Genomic DNA, 24940 nt, shown 5'->3' on the forward strand with positions numbered 1-24940 from the left:
TTGCGATATGATAAGCCGCAATCCCGATAGGCTACAATCCGACCTTTACTAAAGTTGGAAACGTGATGGTACGCATTTCTCCTCCTTACGCGAGGCATCACAACAACGTTTCACCAGGCAACGCCGGTCAACTGCTGTTTGTGTATGAGAAATCGGGTGGAAACTTTCCTCATGTCTGCACGTTGTAGGTGTCGCCATCGGCGGCAACCTTGTGTGAATGGTCTGAAAAGCTAATCATTTGCATATCACAGCATCTTCTTCCTGTCGGTTAAATTTCGCGTCTGTAGCACGTCATCTTCGTGGTGTAGCAATTTTAATGGTCAATAGTGTCCTTAACATCCTTCCTTTCAACGGCTTCGGGTCCCCAGAATATAAAATAGTTTGTGACGGAAGAGTCGTTTCAGTATTCTCAGAAACTGATGTCGAATATGTAGATAACGGGTACATTCTCCACAGTGAGCGTGCTAACGTTTTCCCCCCTCCTGTGACCATGTTGGATCAGCTTCGCAAGTCACAACAGGCACAACTCGCAGCCGTGGGAGATCAGCCGAGCTGTAAGGTGAGAGCCATCAGCAGCCAGCTTCCAGATAAGGTATCGCAACGTCCGCTGGTGGGTGGCCGGTACTCGGAACAAGGTTCCGTGCCAGCTTCTGATGCAGTCTCCAGCCAGTGGACACCGTATGTGGTTGTACATCGACATCTGTATCTGCGTCTAGATGGCTACTCTCCACATTTCACTCCAAAGGATTTCGCAGAGAGTTCACAGAGCCACTTTCAGACTATGTCTTGACCAGTCCTTACTCAAATAGCACATGGAAAATCAACACCTGATATTTCCGTGGAACGGTACAAATGTTACTACAAATAAGCGCGCCAGCAGTCTATAGTCATATAAAGGGCTTATTTCAATAGTGGGACAAGTCCATTACCTCCACTTTTCTGCCTATAATGCTCCTGAAATTAATGATGCATACAAACAGAAAGAAAGGTTCATCTCTAGCAAGAAGCCGTATGCTTGAATATTTGTGGTATCTCAACTGCAGATTTTTCAACGCTCATTTAACTTTAGGACTCTGTACCTCAAAATGAACAAAAATCGACTTTTACCACTATTGAAATAAGCCCTTCATATCTATGTTATTATATGACAAATTAGCCGGCCGTAGTGGTCGAGCGGTTCTAGCCGCTATAGTCTGGAACCGCACGACCGCTACGGTCGCAGGTTCGAATCCTGCCTCGGACATGGATGTGTGTGATGTCCTTAGGTTAGTTAGGTTTAGGTAGTTCTAAGTTCTAGAGGACTGATGACCTCAGAAGTGAAGGCCCATAGTGCTCAGAACCACTTGAACCATATGACAAATTACAACATCGGGAAGCCAGTGAAAGTTTTAAATTTCGGTGTTTGATAATGTTTTAAAGTTTTGACTTCATTTTACATAATTACTTGCTCTATGGCATGACGTAAGCATGAACGTATTTTTGTGTTCGAGGTGGTATATATATACGTAATGATAATTAGTTTAACCACACCGACAAAAGATATACAATAGTGAGATACCTTGTCCCCGACACTTATCGATAGATGGGATGTGCCGGGCAATGATGACTCTTTGTCGGTATATCTTTGAACAGCTGTTTACTATAAACTGGTCAGTATCGAATCAGCCCGGGCAGGACAATGTTCGGCAGTGAGGTTCGTTTTATGTTTATGTACGTACACCACTACGCAGTAGTTATTTAAAGTGTTGACGGCTATAGGACATTGTTCTCGCCCGTGGTTTTAAGAATGTGCACTTGAAAATGGACAACAGCCGAAGTCGCACGACAGTGGTGTAAATAGTGACAGTGATTTTATAACATCCAGATGGGAAGTGGAATTCTCCATTTATGGAATATTTGTTTCATGAAAAGGAATCTGCGTAAATAGTGGCACTCTATTTATAACGAAAGTTTTCGTCTTTAGGAGAGGTAAATACACTGGCAGGCAAAGCGGTGTTCGCATCTGCATCTACATCTGCATATATACTCCGCAAGCTACCGTACGGTGCGTGGCGGTGGGTATCCTGTACCACTAATAGCCGTTTCCTTTCCTATTCGACTCGCAGGTATAGCGAGGGAAAAACGACAGGCCGAGCGGTTCTAGGCGCTTCCGTCTGGAACCGCGCTGCTACTACGGTCGGCTCGAATCCTGCCTCGGGAATGGATGTGTGTGATGTCCTTAGGTTAGTAAGGTTTAAGTACACTACTGGCCATTATAATTGCTACACCAACAAGAAATGCAGATGATAAACGGCAATTCATTGGACAAATATATTGTACTAGAACTGGCATGTCATTACTTGTTCACGCAATTTGGATGCATAGATCCTGAGAAATGTGTACCCAGAACAACCACCTCTGGCCGTAATAACGCCCTTGATACGCCTGGGCAATGAGTGAAACAGAGCTTGGATGGCGTGTACAGGTACAGCTGCCTATCCAGCTTCAGCACGATACCGCAATTCATCAGGAGTAGTGACTGGCGTATTGTGACGAGCCAGTTGCTCGGCCACCATTGACCAGACGTTGTGAATTGGTGAGAGATCTGGATAATGTGCTGGCCAGGGCAGCAGTCGAACATTTTTTGTATCCAGAGTGGCCCGTACAGGACCTGCAACATGCGGTCGTGCATTATGCTGCTGAAATGTAGGGTTTCGCAGGGATCGAATGAAAGGTAGAGAAAAGGGTCGTGACACATCTGAAATGTAACGTCCACTGTTCAAAGTGCCGTCAATGCGAACAAGAGGTGACCAAGACGTGTAACCTATGGCACCCCATACCATCACGCCGGATGATACGCAAGTGTGGTGATGACGAATACACGCTTCCAATTTGCGTTCACCGCGATGTCGCCAAACACGGATGCGACCATCATGATGCTGTAAACAGAACGACCCTGGATTCATCCGAAATAATGACGTTTTGCCATTCGTGCACCCAGGTTCGTCGTTGAGTACACCTTCGCAGGCGCTCCTGTCTGTGATGCAGCGTCAACGGTAACCGCAGCCATGGTCTCCGAGCTGATAGTCCATGCTGCTGCAAACGTCGTCGAACTGTTCGTGCAGATGGTTGTTGTCTTGGAAACGTCCCCATCTGTTGACTCAGGGATCGAGACGTGGCTGCACGATCCGTTACAGCCATGCGGATAAGATGCCTGTCATCTCGACTGCTACTGATACAAGGCCGTTGGGATCCAGCACGGCATTTCGTATTACCCTCCTGAATCCACCGACTCCATATTCTACTAACAGTCATTGGATCTCGACCAACGCGAGCAGCAATGTCGCGATACGATAAACCGCAATCGCGATAGGCTACAATCCGACCTTTGTCAAAGTCGGAAACGTGATGGTACGCATTTCTCCTCCTTACTCGAGGCATCACAACAACGTTTCACCAGGCAACGCCGGTCAACTGCTGTTTGTGTATGAGAAATCGGTTGGAAACTATCCTCAAGTCAGCACTTTGTAGGTGTCGCCACCGGCGCCAACCTTGTGTGAATGCTCTGAAAAGCTAATCATTTGCATTTCACAGCATCTTCTTCCCGTCGGTTAAATTTCGCGTCTGCAGCACGTCATCTTCATGGTGTAGCAATTTGAATGGCCAGTAGTGTAGTTCCAAGTCTAGGGGACTGATGACCTCAGATGTTAAGTCCCATAGTGTTTAGAACTATTTGAATATCCCAGTCTATGCGGCAGGTTAAAGTTGCCTCCGACTAGTATTACATAATCTGGGTACTTACGCACTACTGACCGTAGCCTTCCATTCAATGACTCCAGAACTGTCAAACGGAATCAGGTGGCCGATGAAAACATTCTACAATTAACTTGGTTTCACCTCGACGTGTTATACGAGACCAGATAACTTCACTGTTACACTCAATTTCAACCTCAATAGACAATATTTTGTGAATGCAAGGAACACTCTCCTTCCAATGTCATCTAAACTGTCCTGCCGATAAATATTACATGACTCGCTAAATATCTCAGAGCCTTCTATTCGTGTTTTAGCCAGTTCTCAGTCCCAAGAACAATCTGAGCGTGAGTACTTTATTACGAATACTTCGACAGTTTACTGATAAAATTTAGACCGTCGAAGTGTCTGAACGAGGTCTGATTTTCCCATCTGCGTATCGTCTGGCGAGTGTTCACCAGAGTACCTCGAATTACCAACTGGCCTAAAAACTACGCATGTGCGCACTCAATAGTGCTCTGCTACCCGAGTAGCTGCTTCCGCTGCGTAGTGCACCACCGACCTATCAAGGGGAGTCCTACAATTCCCCACCGAGTAATGCAGGTCTAGGAACCTTGAGCCACAGGGTAAACGAAGCCTTTGGCTGAGACCCTCCACTCGTCTCCAAGCCAAAGGACCCCGATCAACTCCGAGAACGTTGCAGCAAATTGCGAGCTCTTATTGCACTCCACGCTAAAGGCCAGCAACGGCAATGTTCACCACCTCCACTAACCGCCTGAATGAGAATGCTATCAGAATCCATGCGACAGACGTCGTGGTGCCTACGCGAGCCACAAGTTGCAGGCAACTGCACCCCGCCCGATCGATAGCCGCAGACAAGGCCGCCTCCACATCACGGACGAGCCTCCTCCCCCCCCCCCCCCTCCCCTCCCCAAGCAGACACAGCGGGTGCAAATTGGCCTTCTTTCCAGCCTTGAATGCTATATGCTGTCTTGCAAAGGAGCTCCATAACGTGCCTCACGTTGGAGCTCCCGTTAACTAGCAAGCTTCTGCCCATGTGTGCCTGCTCGGACCAGCTGAAGGAACGGACCACTTGTTCACTCAACCGGCCGGTGTGGACGAGCGGTTCTAGGCGCTTCAGTCTGGAAACGCGCGACCGCTACGGTCGCAGGTTCGAATCCCGCCTCGGGCATGGATGTATGTAATGTCCTTAGGTTAGTTAGGTTTAAGTAGTTCTAAGTTTAGGGGACTGATGACCTCAGATGTTAAGTCCCATAGTGCTCAGAGCCATTTGAACCATTTGTTCACTCACATGGCGATTAGGCGAGGCCACACGCCCAGCCTCGAACGGGGCGAAAGAGTTACCACTAGAGATGGGTCGTTCGCGAACTAACGGGTCCAAAGGAACGGTTCATCAACGCAAAAACGGACATAATGTCTAATGGGATAACCGCAATCACTGGTTTTTCCAATGTTATTTATAACCCATCTTGATTGCAAAAAATGTTTATTCTCATGACCGGTTTCGGTTCGTCTAGAACCGTCTTCAGATCTGTAGCGGTAACGATACTAATTTACTATTACACAAATGCAAACCTTTTTCATCCTATCCAGTCAACATCAAATGTACAAGAACGTACCTGCAATTTCGGTTACAAGAGTAACCCGTCCATACACAGCAACCTTCACATGCTGCGTCACATAAAATTGGTTGCAGAATGCACGTCATTTATATTAATTATAAATTTATTACTGGCAGGTGGCGTCTGGTACATTTGTTACATTGCATATGCACATACTGTATTAAGTAGATTTTTGGAAATTTACTTTTATCTCCAAAAATACTTAATTAAAATCTGTAGATGTTAAGGTTAAAATCTCTGTTTGTCAATATTAAAATACACAGTAAAATTATCATTTTTATATGATCTAAAAACAAAGGGCGATTTCTATATCCATGGTGCTGGTGTAGACTTGTTTTCCTCTACGGTCTGCTTCCGTGGTTTCCGCCATTTCGGTGTTGTGCCGCGATCCGCCCAGTCGTCTGACTTCCATCGCCGTGGGCAAAAGGGCCGCGCAGGAGGGCCCCGTCAACGACGCCAGGCGCTGCACGCATCTTCCAGCTTCCCCACCATGCCCCATCTCTCATACCTCGGCCTGGACCTCCACAAAAAATGGTTCAAATGGCTCTGAGCACTATGGGACTAAACATCTGTGGTCATCAGTCCCCTAAAACTTAGAACTACTTAAACCTGACTAACCTAAGGACATCACACACATCTATGCCCGAGGCAGGATTCGAACCTGCGACCGTAGCAGTCGCGCGGTTCCGGACTGAGCGCCTAGAACCGCTAGACCACCGCGGCCGGCGGACCTCCACAGGCACTATGATTGAACTCGCTTTGCTCCTTGAGGATTAAATCCGGATCTTTCTTTTTGTGGGTGTATATTTCAATTTCTTCCAAACAACACGCCAAAACTGAAGCTCCGGCACAAAATATGTAATAGTAGAAATAAATTTCAAGTTTGAGGTGTATATAAGATCAAATGTTATGACTGCTGTAAACAATATATAGGGCAGACTGGTAGGAACTTTGAGACCAGATTCAGGGAGCACACCTACTCTCAAAACAAAACAGCGTTTGGGGCGCATATGGTTGCCTTAAAGCACTCAGTCACGAACATTGAACAAAATTTAGACATCCTGCATAGAGCTCATAAGGGACTGTTTCTTAAAATATAAGTAAATTACCAAAAATCTGCTTAATACAGCATGTGCATATGTAATGTAACAAATGTACCAGACACCACCTGTCGGTAAGTTTTATAATTACTATAAATGACTTGCATTCTGCCAACCAATTTTATGTGACGCAGCATGTGAAGGTTGCTGTGTATGGACGGGTTACTCCTGTAACCTAAATTGCAGGTACGTTCTGGTACATTTGATGTTGATTGGATAGGATGAAAAAGGTTTGCATTTGTGAATTAGTAAATTAGTATCATTATCGTTACAGATCTGAAGATGGTTCTAGATGAACCGAAACAGGTCATGTGAATAAACATTTTTTTGCAATCAAGACGGATTATAAATAACAACGGTTCATCAAGATGAACGGAACGAGCGAGGAACGGTTCATCAAGATGAACGGAAAGAGCGAGGAACGAATTTTAATGAATGGTCTTTCATAGTTCACTTCGGTCGTGGCTTTCTACTTGTAGTTCCCGGGAACGGGAAACAGTTGGTCTCGTTCCCGCAACGACACGTCGGCCGGCCTCGTTCCAGCCTCGGTCCCGTTCCCGTCGTCTCGGTCTCGGTCTAGCTCGGCCGGACTCGTTCTTCTTCGCGTGGCCACTCGTCGCAGTTCCACTGCCGACTGCTCCTAGTTCAGTATGGAGTTGTTCGTCTCGTTTGCTGTACGCGCTCATTCTAGATCTGTTTCAGACCTTTTTTGAACTCTGAACTTCTGGTTCTTTTCGTATTCCATTCAGCGTCCATGACCGGTAATTAAAATGTATTTTACAATTACGTACATTACATAAAAATTACGTGGTGTGTAATACATACATCTTTTCAGGTAACAAAACATCATATCAGCTTACTTCACTATTTCGATAAACAGCAGAAGAAATACTTATAAAAAGGCAAGTTTCTTTTTTTGTTATTACACATGCGAAGGAAGTCGGCATGACACCCACGAGTGGCCATTTTCCGTCTTTTTTTTTATCCAAGGTACAACAGCATGTTCATTGTATGGAAGGCAGACAGACTTACAACCGAATGAAGCCCGCGCTCCATAATCTTCTACAATATTATTTCAGTGGTACAGGGTGGCGCACGAAAAATCGGCCCCAAGTACTAGACTGCTCATTGTTGCCCACCAGTCGTCATCTATTGTTTCGAAGTTGTCGTTTGCATTAGCTTATTTGTTATTTCTTCGCTGCTAATTATTACATGTGTATATATTCTGCTCGTAGCGGTCAACAAATCGTGCGTAAATGGCGAGCAGTCTGTACTCGGGGCCGGTTTCTCGTGCGCCACCATATTTATTTCACAGCGGATCAGCCACATAACGCTACAGTTGGCTAAACGAAAGGTTTTGCAGAATCCCGAAAATTACAAGTGTGTGAGAATACGGTTACGAATAAAAGCTCTATACTCCAGAGGGGAGGCAAGTGCCTCTTCTTGGTGCCTTCCATCTTCAGTCCCTATGCTACTAATTTTCAGTTTTTCATAAGAACGATATACCAAGCACAAATGAACGGTGAACGAGTAAAAATGAATGGTTCCAAAAAAAGAGCGATCACCAGTGAATTAGTTCCCAAGAATGAACGAGTTCGCCCATCTCTAGTTACCACCTGCCTCACCTTGCTGTGAGGGTGGATCCACCGAGTCGGGTACACTATAAGACGCCTCAGCAGCAGAGCCGGTGGAAGAAACAAGTGACACTTGAGGTGTCCCATGCGACGCACTGGATTCTCGGCCACCGCTACATCCCGAGACAGTAGCCTGAAGGCGGCTTACCGTAGGCAAAATTACATTCAACTGTTCGCGAATTACGGCCAGCTCCCCCAGCGTCCGCATGCAACATGCTCACATCCTACCAATGTTAGCAAGACTGTGAAGAAGTAACCTACAAAAACTGACAGGTACCTACGAGGGTCGTCCACAAAGTAAGTTCCGTTTCTATCAGCGACAGCGCTACGATCGCAGTTCCGCGTATGCGCAGCAGTTACTCTGATTCAAGGAGAAGACATGTACGCCATTTTCAGATCGCTGCTGCCGACGTGTGCTTTGTAGTGCTTCTTTATAATGTCAGCCGTAATTGAAAATGCCGCCGCGCGGCGCAATTTCTTAATGGTCTCGCAGTAACTATGTGCATCGATTGTTTGCCCTCGTGGAAAGAAATCAATCAGCAAAATGCCTTTTCTGCTCCAAAAAACGGTGCACATGACTTTTCGCGGTATCAAGATTTGCTTTGGCTTAACCTTCGTTGGGGGATGAAATGTGCCATTGATTGCCGTTCTGTTTCAGGGATGTCGTACGATACCCTACTTTCATCCCCCGTGACTGTCCAAGAAAGAAAACCATCGCCTTCTTCATTGTAGCGTGTCAAAAACTGAAGTGCACTGCCATCTGTTGTTTTTTTGTGTTGTTCAGTAAGAATTTTGGGTACCCAACGTGAGCAAAGTTCTCGAAATTTCAGTTTTTCAGTAACAATTTCATGAATTAGTGATCATGAGATTTGCGAAACTTCCATAGCAAGGGCACTAAGTGCAAACTTACGGTTGTGCTTAATCTTCTCTTCAATTGTGTGAACCGGTTCATCAGTAACCACAGACGAGTGTCCACTTCGTTCTTATCGTGCACTTGATCACGTCCTTCATTGAACAGTCTGACCCATCATCTAACCATTGAATCACTCATAGCATTTTGTACGTAAACCTCGCAGATTTGAAGATGAATTTCCTTTGGTTTAACTTTCTTTGCATTTACAAATCGAATCACAGATCTGATTTCACACGCGGCGACATTTTCAATTACGGCTGACATTATAAAGAATCACTACAAAGCACACGTCGGCAGCAGCGAACTGAAAATGGCGTACATGTCTTCTCCTTGAGTCAGAGTAACTGCCGCGCATGCTCGGAACTATGATCGTAGCACTGACACGGATAGAAATAGAAACGGAACTTACTTTGTGGGCGACCATCGTATATATGCAACATTTTACCTTCCTGACATGTCAGCAATTGACACCGATAATTTAATGAACTGTGTAACTGGCTATTCAGAAGAAATGACAATTGAGCTACAGACTGCCTGAATATGTAGTTACAAAACGCAAGATTAAACGTCTTAAATACAAAAATACGCACGAAATGTAAGCAATATATCCTTCTAAGGAAATACAGGAAATGCTAAATACACTACTGATCATTAAAATTCCTACACCAAGAAGAAATGCAGATGCTAAACAGGTATTCATTGGATTACATTTTCACGCAATTTGTGTGCATAGATCCTGAGAAATCAGAACCCAGAACAACCACCTCTGGCCGTAATAACGGCCTTGATACGCCTGGGCATTGTGTCAAACAGAGCTTGGATGGCGTGTACGTGTACAGCTGCCCATGCAGCTTCAACACGATAACACAGTGCATCAAGAGCAGTGACTGGCATATTGTGACGAGCCACTTGCTCGGCCACCATTGACCAGACGTTTTCAATTGGTGAGAGATCTGGAGAATGTGCTGACCAGGGCAGCTGTCGAACATTTTCTGTATCCAGAAAGGCCCGTACAGGACCTGCAACATGCGGTCGTGCATTATCCTGCTGAAATGTAGGGTTTCGCAGGGATCAAATGAAAGGTAGAGCCACGGGTCATAACACATCTGAAATGTAACGTCCACTGTTCAAAGTGCCGTCAATGCGAACAAAAGGTGACCGAGACGTGTAACCAATTGCACGCCATATCATCACGCCGGGTGAGACACCAGTATGATGATGACGAATACACGAGTCCATGCTGCTGCAAACGTCGTCGAACTGTTCGTGCAGTTGGTTGTTGTCTTGCAAACGTCCCATCTGTTGACTCAGGGATCGAGACGTGGCTGCACGATCCGTTACAGCCATGTGGATAAAATGCCTGTCATCTCGACTGCTAGTGATACGAGTCCGTTGGGATCCAGCACGGCGTTCCGCATTACCCTCCTGAACCCACCGATTCCACATTCTGCTAACAGTTATTGGATCTCGACCAATGCGTGCAGCAATGTCGCGATACGATAAACCACAATCGCGATAGGCTACAATCCGACCTTTATCAAAGTCGGATACATGATGGTACGCATTTCTCCTCGTTACACGAGGCATCACAACAACGTTTCACCAGGCAACGCCGGTCAACTGCTGTTTGTGTATGAGAAATCGGTTGAAACTTTCCTCATGTCAGCACGTTGTAGGTGTCGCCACCGGTGCCAACCTTGTCTGAATGCTCTGAAAAGCCAATCATTTGCTTATCACAGCATCTTCTTCCAATCGGTTAAATTTTGCCTTTGTAGCACGTCATCTTCGTGGTGTAGCAATTTTAATGTCCAGTAGTGTACGTAACCTGCTATTAAAGGTGAAAGATGGAGCTTGACTCACTGATGTCACTTTAGCTGAATGAAAGTTGAAGCATACCTAGAAGCAACTATTACAGTACAGTGCAGTACAGAAGGTGACTGAAAGAAACACGCAGTGAGACAAACAGAAATGACACTTCCACTCAGAGACAATAATTACACTGAAGACACTGCAATTCAAAATGGTCGCCGCAACAAAAGGCTCGACATTGTTCTTAACGGGGTGTGTGATCGCCACGGACGGCAGTGTATGTTTTGCAATTTGCTCCCATGCTCGCCACAAGCTTGGTGAGGTATTTGTTTGGCAGGGCGTTGCATTCCACTACGGGAGCGGCTGACAATTGTTCGATGGTCGCTGGTGCATGTAGACTTGCTGCAATACGTCTTCCCAATTATAAAATCTTCTTGGGGTGACAGCCGAGTCGGTGCGTCGTTCTCCGGCAACGTTTCAGCGAGTTTGTTATTTGCCATCTTCACGTTGAAGAAACTTGCTGAAACGTTACCGTAGAATGACGTACTGACTCGGCTGTCATCCCAAGAAGATCGAGATTGGCCACGAAAGCCTACATTCTCATATAATGTCTCCCCAACATATCCACAAGCGCTGGATGGAATTTAAGTCGGGGGAACGAACACGCCAGTCCATTCACCGAAACCTCTCTCCTTCCAAACATCCTCTGTGGTGTCACCGCCAGACACCACACTTGCTAGGTGGTAGCCTTTAAATCGGCCGCGGTCCGTTAGTATACGTCGGACCCGCTTGTCGCCACTGTCAGTGATTGCAGACCGAGCGCCACCACACGGCAGGTCTAGAGAGACTTACTAGCAGTCGCCCCAGTTGTACAGCCGACTTAGCCAGAGATGGATCACTGACAACTACGTTCTCATTTGCCGAGACGATAGTTAGCATAGCCTTCAGCTACGTCATTTGCTACGACCTAGCAAGGCGCCATAGCATTTGATATTGACATTATAACATGTACCGTCAAGAGCGATGTACACCAATTGTGGATTAAAGTTAAGTATTATATCAACTACGTACTTTATTTGCTACTATTAATTCCCTTAACTGTTCCAGACCTCACGCCAGTCAGCGTGTAATTAAACGCATGCATTTCGGCCTCCTCTAGCAACACAGTATTGGCTCTTCTGCCAACACTACATCCTCCACCAACACAGCTAGATCCAGTCGCACATTGTCACCATAAATGTTGGCCAGGTGCGAGTAGGGCTCACTCTGAGGACTCTTCTGTTCTTTATTGTTATTTTAAAACCTTGTACAAAAGGTAGCCCGGGAGCGGCCTATCTACGCCGCACTTCGTCCACAGAAACCCATAGAACAGATAACATGTAGGCAGATATACAGAAAATATGAATATGAAAAAACAAGTGACAACACATAATGATAATTACGAAGACGTTCGAACAGAAGACACTGAATTGCATAAGCAAGTGCAACTGTACATGAAGGCAGAATGAGTACACTGTCGAACGGTGGAGGACACTGAAGAGACACAATTGCACTGGAATGGAGAAACACTGCACAGAAAACATTGACGATGATCTTCAACGAACTGCACACGCTATTGCACGAAGAAAAGGGAGAGGGGGCTGCCACAGGGAATAGGGGAGGGTAGGAGGGAGGTGGGGAGGACGCCAGTGGGAGAGAGGAAGTGAGGCAGAGGGGAGAGGGTAGGGCTGACTGTGGAAGCCCAGGGGGGGGGGGGGGAGGAGACGGAGAGAATAAGTTAGGAGGGAGAGAAGGTAAAGAAGGAGTACTGGAGCAAAAACTCATGAGGAGGAAGGAGAGGATCAAATCTGGTAGGAGGGGTAGATGGAGGGGACGAGGGGGAGTTGGCGGAAGCCACCTTGGGCAAGGGTATGGGGGGTGGTAAGATGGAGAGCGGGTGGGATGCAGGAGTACAGGTGCGGCAACGGATTGGGGTGGGAAAGGACGGGAGAGACAAGCGGGTGAGTGGGTTCAAGTATACGGGAGGTGTAAAGGATCCATATCCGTTCAAGGAAGAGGAGGAGGTGTAGGATAGGAATTAAGTCGTAGAGGAGCCGTGTGGGGGATGGGAGACAAATGCGATAGGCGAGGTGGAGTACATGGCGTTCCAGGATTTGAAGGGACTTGTAGTAGGTAGAAGGGGCGGACATCCACGCGGTATGGGCATAACAGAGGATGCGGCGGATGAGGGGTTTATAAGTGTGGAGGACAGTGGAGGGGTCAAAACCCCTGAGCAGCCAGAGAGGTGTTTCGGGAGGCGGAGTCGGGAGTGTGCCTTGGCTTGGATTGTCCGGAGATGGGTGGTCCAGGAAAGGCGACAGTCAAGGGTGACGCCAAGGTATTTGAGGGTGGGGGTGAGGTTCATAGGACGGCCGTAGATAGTGATATAAAAATCAAGGAGACGGAAGGAAGGGGTGCTTTTGCCTACAATGATTGCCTGAGGATTGACCTTGAGCAGCCACTGGTTGCACCAGGTCGTGAACCGGTCAAGATGGGATTGGAGAAGGCGCTGGGAGCGTTGCAGGGTGGGGGCGAGGGCAAGGAAGGCGGCGTAATCGGCGTACTAGAGAAGGTGTATGGGGGGGGGGGGGGGGGGGGGTGAAGACGGCGGCATGTCCGCCTCTGAGGGCTCCGTACAAACTTAATTACGTATACTGACAGTTCATCAGTCCCAGGAGTCGAGAATCTCGACTATTTTTGCCTGTTATCCACACTGGTACTTGCGAGCTATCGGTCCCAGCCGTTCCAAAAATTTCGAGGATGTTTTAATTTTAAGACTGAAGTCGAAAAAGAAACAACAAAAGAAATAGTTGTGTGTAATATAACTACAAATTAACAGTTTCCTTATTTTTTACTCTATTTGTACTTTGAAACCTTTCTTTTTCCAACTTCCATAATTCTAGGACAACTGGTAGTACCCTATAGGTTTTAATGAGTGAGTTTGCGAGTATATACAGGGTGATTCAAAAAGAATACCACAACTTTAGGAATTTAAAACTCTGCAACGACAAAAGGCAGAGCTAAGTACTATCTGTCGGCGAATTAAGGGAGCTATAAAGTTTCATTTAGTTGTACATTTGTTCGCTTGAGGCGCTGTTGACTAGGCGTCAGCGTCAGTTGATGCTAAGATGGCGACCGCAGAAGTGAATCGACGACAGTTGTTCAGCGTGCATTTCGAACGAAGTATGGTGTTAAACCTCCTGATAGGTGGTGTATTAAACGTTGGTATAAACAGTTTACAGAGAATGGGTGTTTGTGCAAAGGGAAAAGTTCTGGACGGCCGAGAACGAGTGATGAAAATGTAGCACGCATCCAGCAAGCATTTGTTCGCAGCCCAGGAAAATCGACTCGCAGAGCTAGCAGAGAGCTGCAAATTCCACAATCAACTGTATGGAGAGTTCTACGAAAAAGGTTAGTTATGAAACCTTATCGTCTGAAACCCGAGGCGATGGATCGGCCGCCAGGCAGCCCGTGACAGAGCACTTCATCACTGGCCTCCAAGAAGCCCTGATCTTACCCCCTGCGATTTTTTCTTATGGGGGTATGTTAAGGATATGGTGTTTCGACCACCTCTCCCAGCCACCATTGATGATTTGAAACGAGAAATAACAGCAGCTATCCAAACTGTTACGCCTGATATGCTACAGAGAGTGTGGAACGAGTTGGAGTATCGGGTTGATATTGCTCGAGTGTCTGGAGGGGGCCATATTGAACATCTCTGAACTTGTTTTTGAGTGAAAAAAAACCTTTTTAAATACTCTTTGTAATGATCTATAACAGAAGGTTATATTATGTTTCTTTCATTAAATACACATTTTTAAAGTTCTGGTATTCTTTTTGAATCACCCTGTATATTTTAAATTTAAACGGACACAAAGTCTCCAAATTGTCGATCTATTACAGAAGCTCGAACTTTAGCGCGGACTTCAACGCGAGATGCTTCTAATAGTTACGACAACGAAACCTGACAGAAAATCCAAAGAGATTATTGTCGTATGTTAAGTATGCTAGCGGCAAGACACACACTATGCCTTCTCTGCGCGACAGCAATGGAAATACTGTAGGCGAGGTACTAAACGCAGCCTTCCGAAATTTCTTCACCAAAGAAAACCAAGTAAATATTCCAGAATTCTAATCGAAAACAGCTACCATCATAAGTTACGTAGAAACAGATATCCTCAGAGTAGTGAATCAACTTAAATCACAACAAAAGCAAGTCTTCCGGTCCAGACCGTATACCAGGCAGGTTTCTTTTAGAGTATGCTGATACAGTAGCTCCATACTTAACAATCATATACAACCGTTCGTTCGACGAAAGAGCCATACCCGAAGACTGGAAAGTTGAACAGGTCACACCAAATATTCAAGAAAGGTAGGAGGAGTAATCCACTATGTTACAGGCCCGTATCATTAATGTCGATATGCAGCAGGATTTTGAAACATAAATTGTTTCGAACATTATGAATTACCTCGAAGAAAACGGTCTGTTAACACGCAGTCAACCCGGATTTAGAAAACATCTTTCTTGTGAAACACAACTAGCTCATTAGTCGCATGAAGTGTTGTGGATTCCAGATTGATTCCGTATTTCTGGATTTCCGGAAGGCTTTTGACACTGTACCACACAAGCCGCTTGTTGTGAAATTGTATGGTTATGGAATTTCGTCTCAGTTATGTGACTGGATTCGTGATTTCCTATGAGAGAGGTCACAGTCCGTAGTAATTGGCGGACAGTCATCCAGTAGAATAGAAGTGATTTCTGGCGTTCCCCAAGGGAGTGTTATAGGTCCTTTGCTTCTCCTTATCTATATTAGCCATTTAGGAGACAATCTGTGCAGCCAGTTTACGTTGTTTGCAGGTGATGCTGTCGTTAGTCGATTAGTAAAGTCATCAGAAGATCAACACAAATTGCAAACGGATTTAACAAAGACATCTGAATGGTGAAAATATTGGAAATTGACCCTAAACAACGAAAAGTGTGAGGTCATCCACATGAGTGCTAAAGAGAAGCCATTAAACTTCGGTTACGCGATAAATCAGTCATATCTTAATGCCGTAAATTCAACTAAATACCTTGGAATTACCAGTATAAACAACTTAAATTGGAAGGAAACATAAAAATGTTTTGGGGACGGCTAACCAAAGACGCGTTTTATTGGCAGGACACTTAGAAAATATAACAGTTCTACTAAAGAGACTGCCTACACTACGCTTGTCCATCCTCTTTTAGAATACTGCTCCGCGATGAGGGATCTTTACCAGATAGAACTGAGGGAGTACATCGAGAAAGATCAAAGAATGGCAGCACATTTTGTATTATCGCGAAATAGGGTAGATTGTGTCACTGAAATTATATAGGATTTCCCGTGAACATCATTAAAACAAAGGCGTTTTTCGTTGCCGTAGAATCATCTCACGAAATTTCAATCACGAACTTTCTCCTCCGAAAGTGAAAATATTTTGTTGACGCCGACCTTCATAGAGAGAAAGGATCATCATAATAACATAAGGGAAATCAGATATAGGTGTTCAACTATATATGAAGATAGTAACTGTTCTCGAAAGAACAGCTACCACTGATGACCGTGCAGCTTCTCTAGAATAAATGATAATTAACTGAAACCCTCAGCTGCCGACAGGTGTTGTTGATACACCTCGATGGGGACAGCTGAAGTTGTGTGATGTGTGCTCCGACCAGGACTCGAAACCGGGGCCTCCTGCTTACATGGCGAACACTCTATCCATTTTTTTAAAAATCTCAATCTGTTCTATATTGTTCGTTGGCTTTGTTCGTGACGGACGTCCAACGACCGTCATTCAGGTTGTTCGTTGATCCGTTCACTCAGTTTTTTTATTACAGAGGGTAGCTAAACCCTCTGACAGAACACGCTGAGCTACCGTGCCGGCTCCATCTGAGCCACCGAAGACACAGATGAATAGCGCGACTGCAGGGACTTATCCCTTGCATGCTTCCCGCGAGACCCACATTTCTAACTGTCCACAATCTACATACGTAATGTCCCTAATACATGGATAGAGCGTCTTCTGTCCCCACCTGTCGGCAGCTGAGGGTTTCAATTAATTATCGTTTAATATAGGTGTTCGTTTTTTCCGTGCCCTGTACGACATTGGGGTAATAGACAATTGTTGTGAAGGTGGTTCGATGAACTCTCTGCCAGGCACTTAAATGAGATTTGCAAAAAAAATGGCTCTGAGCATGTAAGGTGTCAGGCAAATCCAACACCTTCCATGAAAATCCTGACATGACAAGCAAATCCAGTAGTATGTCACATAGCTCCGAATAAATCGTGGCATTAAGTTAACCAAAGTAATACGAGTAACGAGTGAGCAAATGGAATACCACAGACTAACACAAGAATGCCTAAATGCATGTCATACCTTCCCACCGTGAGACAGACGCAGTTCCGAGGGGAGAAACGAGAACAGAAGGCGAAAGCAGAACCGTGTTAAGCGAGAAGGCCCTACGATAAGGGACGGACGGACACCCACGTCGCCAGCTAACTGCTAGGACCACACCACCCGCAAGTTTCTTAGCGTGAGACTTTTTCGCCTCTCTGTTACGTCAAGACCACCCCCCAGCCCATGTTAAAAGCTAGAGCCCTCCAGAAGAACAGTATAGATCTTACGATAACACAAAAAGGGTTACACCACCCGCAAGTTTTAGCGTGAGACCTTTTTCGCGCCTCTGTTACGTTAGGACCACCCCCCAGCCCATGTTAAAAGCTAGAGCCCTCCAGAAGAACAGTATAGATCTTACGGTAACGCTAAAAGGACCACACCAGCTGCAAGTTTTAGCGTGAGACTTTTTCGCGTCTCTGTTACGTTGCAAACTTTAAAAACATTGCCCCACCACGAAAAGCATAACGTTTCTCATTGGATAGACAGAATTTTTGTAGGCGGAGCTTAAGGTTAACATTGAGACCCTGATTGGTCAGATGAAAACACAGCCAGATAGTTTTTTTTTAAACCAACTTCGCTAAATTGTAGGAAGGAGAAGTTAGGAAAGAGTTGCATCGGAGACGGCGAGGTGAGCGGAGCTGTGCTGTCCGCCGCCCCCTGACGAACACCGACAAGATAATGAACGCATGCGATGCCGCATTTTTGAGCGAATAAGGCTTCACTCAGAACTGCAGAAGTCTCATCTGTTACATCCCCTTTTTGCGTAATACTAGTGTCGATTGTCAATTAAAGCTCATGGAGTTCACATTTGCCACTTGAAGTAAAAATCTGAAACTCGATGATTTTTCTGTTATTTAGTTATTGAGAAGCCACATCAGCCACTGTAATTTACGACAAGTTAGATAAGTAATTAAAGATAATTGAGGGTCACTGTAGACCATTTTGATAGTTTTCTCTCTTGTGAAACTTAATTTAAGCCTAGATTATAGATGTGATATGGCATAGGTCATCCTTTGATCCATTGTAGAACTTGGAAACCCATTCAGGGAATATTCGTTCACATTTTTGTTGAACGCAGTTGGTTTTTACCATCCTGTATTAAAACATTTCCTTTTATCAATGGTGCAATTTATAAACGATGTTTTGTGAGAAGAATAAAATTTCCAGTGGTAAACTTAACTGCTTTTTCGTCGTTATTTTACCAGCTAACTAAAAATAGGAAAGCCTTGAACCCCTTCCACTAAATTTAGTTAGTATTAAGATTCCTTTACAGGGAGTGCAGCGGAGCTGACGCTGAAATCATTAAGTATTTGGTTATATCATCGCTAGTCTCACTGAACTCTTCTGAATTCTACATGTCATGTGTGGTCTGGCGTCTCGTTACCAGCAACAGGTCCCAGGTTCAAACTAGTCAATTCCCTAAAAAAACACGCTCAGAGCGTCGTTGCGTGAAAGTGGTAGGGAGACACGATATAGAACAAACAGACACCACGCAGAATGTTTAGAAGCACTATGGGACTTAACTTCTGAGGTCATCAGTCCCCTAGAACTTAGAACTACTTAAACCTAAGTAACCTAAGGGCATCACACACGTCCATGCCCGAGGCAGGATTCGAACCTGCGACCGTAGCGGTCGCGCGGCTCCAGACTGTAGCGCCTAGAACCGCTCGGCCACTCCGGCCGGCGAGATTTGCAGAGTATCCATGTAGATGTAGATAGGTTCCGTTTTTAGCGACTGTGGTACGGAACCCTACAATGGAGTCAGGGTAGAATGCACCTCTCAAAAGACGTACATGGGAATGAAGTACAAAGTTACAATAACGTTAACGGTGAATGTACCGTGTTCATATGTTTGGAGGGCAGTACGCCCATGGAACATAATGTCTGTCCAAGCCCTAACACCTGGTCCACCAAAACGATCATGCTCGACAATGTTGGACGTACTCTCATATGGCGAGATGTGGAAACACGTAATGCAGCCAGGAACGTTTTCGAACATAATGTTTTTGGTGGTCCAGGTATTACAGTGTGCGGATGCACGATGTTGCATGGACATACTGATTCCCAAACCTTTGAACAGGGCACACTCACTGACCAAGGTTATTGTGTCACTGTACGCCTTCCCCATGTGCGTCCTTTCAGGGGTGCATTCGGCACTGACTTCTTTTTTATAGATGACAAAGTGCGACTGCTGGAACTGTGAAGGTAGAGAAGGTCTTAGAGAAAGGGAGTATTTGGCGAATGGAGTGGCCTGCCCGTTCTTCCAACTTAAATCCTATCATCAATTTGACCTATATCTCTAACGTTGATCAGTTGTAGAATTTTGGAACACGTATAATGTTCGAGTATAATGACTTTTCTGGAGACTATAAATCTACTCTGTAGGAATCAGCATGGGTTTCAAAAAAGATCGTGTGAAACCCAGCTCGCGCTATTCGTCTACGGGACTCAGAGGGCCATAGACACGGGTTCCCAGGTGGATGCCATGTTTCTTGACTTCCGCAAGGTGTTCGATACAGTTCCCCACAGTCGTTTAATGAACAAAGTAAGAGCATATGGACTATCAGGCCAATTGTGTGATTGAAGAGTTCCTAGATAACAGAACGCAGCATGCCACTCTCAATGGAGAGAAGTCTTCCGAAGTAAGAGTGATTTCAGGTGTGCCGCAGGGGAGTGTCGTAGGACCGTTGCTATTCACAATATACATAAATTACCTTGTGGATAACATCGGAAGTTCACTGAGGATTTTTGTGGATGATGCTGTAGTATATCGAGAGGTTGCAACAATGGAAAATTGTACTGAAATGCAGGAGGATTTGCAACGAATTGACGCATGGTGCAGGGAATGGCAATTGAATCTCAATGTAGACAAGTGTAATGTGCTGCGAATACATAGAAAGAAAGATCCTTTATCATTTACCTACAACATAGCAGGTCAGCAACTGGAAGCAGTTAATTCCATAAATTATCTGGGAGGATGCATTAAGAGTGATTTGAAATGGTATGATCATATAAAGATGACCGTCGGTAAAGCAGATGCCAGACTGAGATTCATTGGAAGAATCCTAAGGACATGCAATCCGAAAACAAAGGAAGTAGGCTACAGTACACTTGTTCGCCCACTGCTTGAATATTGCTCAGCAGTGTTGGATCCGTACCAGATAGGGTTGATAGAGGAGATAGAGAAGATCCAATGGAGGGCAGCGCGCATCGTTACAGGATCATTTAGTAATCGCGAAAGCGTTACGGAGATGATAGACAAACTCCAGTGGAAAACTCTGCAGGAGAGACGCTCAGTAGCTCGGTACGGGCTTTTATTGAAGTTTCGAGAACATACCTTCACCGAGGAGTCAAGCAGTATATTGCTCCCTCCTACGTATGTCTCGTGAAGAGACCATGAGGATAAAATCAGAGAGATTAGAGCCCACACAGAGGCATACCGACAATCTTTCTTTCCACGAACAATACGAGACTGGAATAGAAGGGAGAACCGATAGAGGTACTCAAAATACCCTCCGGCACACACCATCAGGTGGGTTGCTGACTATGGATGTAGATGAAGATACATTGGGTTGGGGAGACGTTCTGCAGCACCTCGACTTGCAGCAACGACCATCGAATAGTTGTCAACCGTGTTGATGAAGGAATGGAACGCCCTATCGCAAGAAGTCCTTACCAACTTTGCTGCAAGCATGGGGCACGTTGCAGAGTATGAACTGCCATCCGTGCTGATCACAAACATAATTAAGAACCACGTCCCGCGCTTTGTCCAGGGGACCATCTTGAATTGTGGGGGCTTTAGTGCATTACCGTCTTTGAATAAGAGTGCCAGTTTTATTCGTCTCATTGCGTATTTCTTTCAATTACCTCCTGCTTATTACTGTAGCAGTTCTTTATATAAGATCCTAGTTTCACCTAGCTGTGTTACTTGGCAGTGACACGTCACACGAAAGCTGCTTTCCGTCTTAATTTTTGCACACCAGTGTACACGGACCATACAACCGTTTGAATAATTTTCTCAATAAATCTGACGAAATCGCAGAATCACAATGAGTAACGCACAAGACGTGCCGTACGTTCAATGCTCAAGACGTCCGCCCCAGGTAGCTGAGTGGTCAGCGCGACAGAATGTCAGTCCTAAGGGCCCGAGTTTGATTCCCGGCTGGGTCGGAGAATTTCTCCGCTCAGGGACTGGGTGTTGTGTTGTCCTAATCATCATCATTTCGTCCCCATCGACGCGCAAGTCCCTGAAGTGGCGTCAAATCGAAAGACTTGCACCCAGCGAACGGTCTACCCGACGGGAGGCCCTAGTCACACAACATTTACATTTAACGCTCAAGACAACACCAACGTGATGTCAATAAAGACTGTGGTAGAGCAGGAGCCTTCTGTAGAGTCAGTTTTCGTGCTACCGAAGGCTTCAGTGCCTTGGTAATTATACACTGAAGCGCCAAAGAAACTGCTATAGGCATGCGTATTCAAATACAGGGATGTCTAAACCGGCAGAATACGGCGCTGCGATCGGCAACGCCTATATAAGACAGGAGACTGTAGCAGTTGTTAGATCGGTTGCTGCTGCTTCAATAGAGGGTTATCAATATTTAAGTCAGTTTAAACTTCATACCCGAAGGCCTACTCGTATACCCTTGATGACTACACGACACAAAGCCTTACGTCTCCGCTGGGCCCGTCAACACCGACGTTGGACGATGACTGGACACATGTTGTTTGCTCTGACGAGTCTCGTTTCAAAATTGTATCGAGCGGATGGACGTGTACGGGTATGGAGACAACCTCATGTATACAAGGACCCTGCATGTCAGCAGCGGACTGTTCAAGCTGTTGGAGGCCCTGTAATCGTTTGGGGCGCGTGCAGTTTGAGTGATATGAGACCCATGATACGTCTAGATACGATTCTGACAGGTGACACGTACGTAAGCATCCTGTCTGATCACCTGCTTCCTTTCATGTCTATTGTGCATTCCGACGGACTTGGGCAATTCCAGCAGGACAGTATAAACCCCACACGTCCAGAATTACTATAGAGTGGCTCTAGGAACACTCCTGTGAGTTTAAACACTTCCGTTGGCCACCAAACTCCCCAGACATGAATATTATTGAGCATATTTGGGATGCCTCTCTACGGAAGAGATCTCCACCCCCTCGTACTCTTACAGATATATGGACAATCCTGCAGGATTCATGGTGTCAGTTCACTCCAGCACTACTTCAAATATTAGTCGAGTCCACGCCACGTCGCGTTGCGGCACTTCCGCGTGCTCGCGGGGGCTCTACACCATATTAGGCAAGTGCAACAGTTTCTTTGTCTCTTCAGTATACATTGTTGATCCAAAATATTCCAATAACTACGTAAGAACCGTGACCTCCCCTCCGATCACAAAAGAAAAATTTTATATTGAGATAATAAACCGCTTCAGTTGTTTCGGGTAGTTATAAACCCATCTTCAGGTGAACAAGAACGTGACTCGCGTGGCCACCGCACACTAGACACCAAACTGCGGGAAGGTGACAGCTGCACGTGAAACCGAGATAGTCGGCCGCGGTGACCGAGCGGTTCTAGGTGCTTCAATCTGGAACCGCGTTACGGTCGCAGGTTCGAATCCTGCCTCGGGCATGGATGTGTGTGATGTCCTTAGGATGGTTAGGTTTAAGTAGTTCTAAGTTCTAGGGGACTGATGACCTCAGATGTTGAGTCCCATAGTGCTCAGAGCCATTTGAACCATTTGAAACCGAGATAACCGTATCTCGGCTTCACGTGCAGCTGTCACCGCCCGCAGTCTCGCGTCTAGTGTTCGGCGATGCGCCTCGTGGTTCTTGTTCACCTGAAGATGGGTTTATAACTGCCCGAAACCGGTCGTGATTGAACCAAAAAAAACTAGTTCCAACTGGAGCGGTTTATTGCCTGAATCCACGATGCTCAGTTGCGGACGTTGTGTCAGCCAAATTTTATGAAAAATTTTAGATATACCAAGACGAACAAAATTCTTACCTGACTGCAAGAGCTGCGTCGTGCGTTGGAGTCCAGCCGTGTCTGGGCCAAGTGCAGCGTCATGCAGCGTATTTATTGTGGAGAAATGCGCCGTCATCTCAGCACAGATAGGAGGCTCCGCTCCCAGACGACACCTGTCCCTGCTCGCGCCCGTTACGATAAAGCCCGCCGCTTCCGATAGCCGCAGGACCTCGTATGCGGGACCCACGATCTGCGACGCTTCTTACTACTTATTAATACTGTCTTCTTGCTTTCTGAGGCCTTTCTTCAACAGTTTATAAGCAATATGGGAGTCATGCCGACTTTTGCGACTGTGTAACTCTTACGAGGATCGTTCATTACATAATGCTCCACAATTTTTTTTTTCTAAGATCATGTGTATTTTTAAGAGTTAGAATTTGAGATCATACGAGTCAACATTTCTCTTACAAGTACTATTTTTCTACGTAGGTTGGTTGGTTGGTTGGTTTGGGGAAGGAGACCAGACAGCGTGGTCATCGGTCTCATCGGATTAGGGAAGGATTGGGAAGGAAGTCGGCCGTGCCCTTTCAGAGGAACCATCCCGGCATTTGCCTAGAGTGATTTAGGGAAATCACGGAAAACCTAAATCAGGATGGCCGGACGCGGGATTGAACCGTCGTCCTCCCGAATGCGAGTCCAGTGTCTAACCACTGCGCCACCCCGCTCGGTTTTTCTACGTAGTCCCCATCATACATTGAGGTGACAACTGCACACATCATTAGAAATTATTTACATCAAGGGTTATGGAAATCAGCAGTGCTGCTTTTGATAATACATCCATAGACACATCAAGAATCAAAAACCATTGCGTAAATAGGTACCGTTAAACCACAAGATTAATGAATTAAAAAGGAACTGACGGGTTATAAATGGATTACAAATTGTTCACTAAGGTGACAAAATCCATGGGATGGCGATATGGAAGTATACAGATGGCGACAATGTTGCGTACACAATCTGTAAAAGGGCAATGCATTGGTGAAGCTGTTCAAATGGTTCAAATGGCTCTGAGGACTATGGGACTTAACATCTGAAGTCATCAGTCCCCTAGAACTTAGAACTACTTAAACCTAACTAACCTAAGGACATCACACACATCCATGCCCGAGGCAGGATTCGAACCTGCAACCGTAGCGATCCCGCGGTTCTAGACTGTCGCGCCTAGAACCACTCGGCCACACCGGCCGGCGGTGAAGCTGTCATTTGTATGAGGTGATTCATGTGAAAAGGCTTCCGACATGATTATGGCCGCACGACAGGGATAAACAGACTATGAACGCAGAACGGCAGTTGGAGCTAACAGCATCGGACATTTTATGTCGGAAATCGTTAGCGAACTCAATATTCCGAGATCCACGATGTCAAGAGTGTGCCGCGAATACCACATTTCGGCAGTGGCCGGCGGCCTTCACTTAACGACCGAGAGCAACGGCGTTTGCGTAGACTGTCAGTGCTAACAGACAAGCAACACTGCATGGAATAACTGCAGACATCAATGCGGGCCGTATGGCAGCAGCCTGTGGCAGCAGATGACAGACGCGTGTGCCTTTACTAGCAGCGCGACATCGCCTGCAGCGCCTCTCCATATTGGCTGAATCCTAGACCACTGGAAAACCGTG

The 24940-nt window shown here is 45.8% G+C and overlaps 1 protein-coding gene across 1 annotated transcript in view; it reads right to left on the reverse strand.

The window, feature by feature from the left end:
• The window catches only part of LOC124606645 (juvenile hormone epoxide hydrolase 1-like), a 109117-nt gene extending 85776 nt beyond the window's left edge, over nt 1-23341 (reverse strand). Inside the window, exon 1 of the mRNA XM_047138643.1 lies at nt 23301-23341. The gene's annotated coding sequence lies outside the window, so the exon portion shown is untranslated. The remainder of the gene's footprint in view (nt 1-23300) is intronic.
• Between the last annotated feature and the right edge of the window lie 1599 nt (nt 23342-24940).

Source organism: Schistocerca americana, chromosome 3 (genome assembly GCF_021461395.2).
Source record: "Schistocerca americana isolate TAMUIC-IGC-003095 chromosome 3, iqSchAmer2.1, whole genome shotgun sequence".
Lineage (NCBI taxonomy): Eukaryota > Metazoa > Arthropoda > Insecta > Orthoptera > Acrididae > Schistocerca > Schistocerca americana.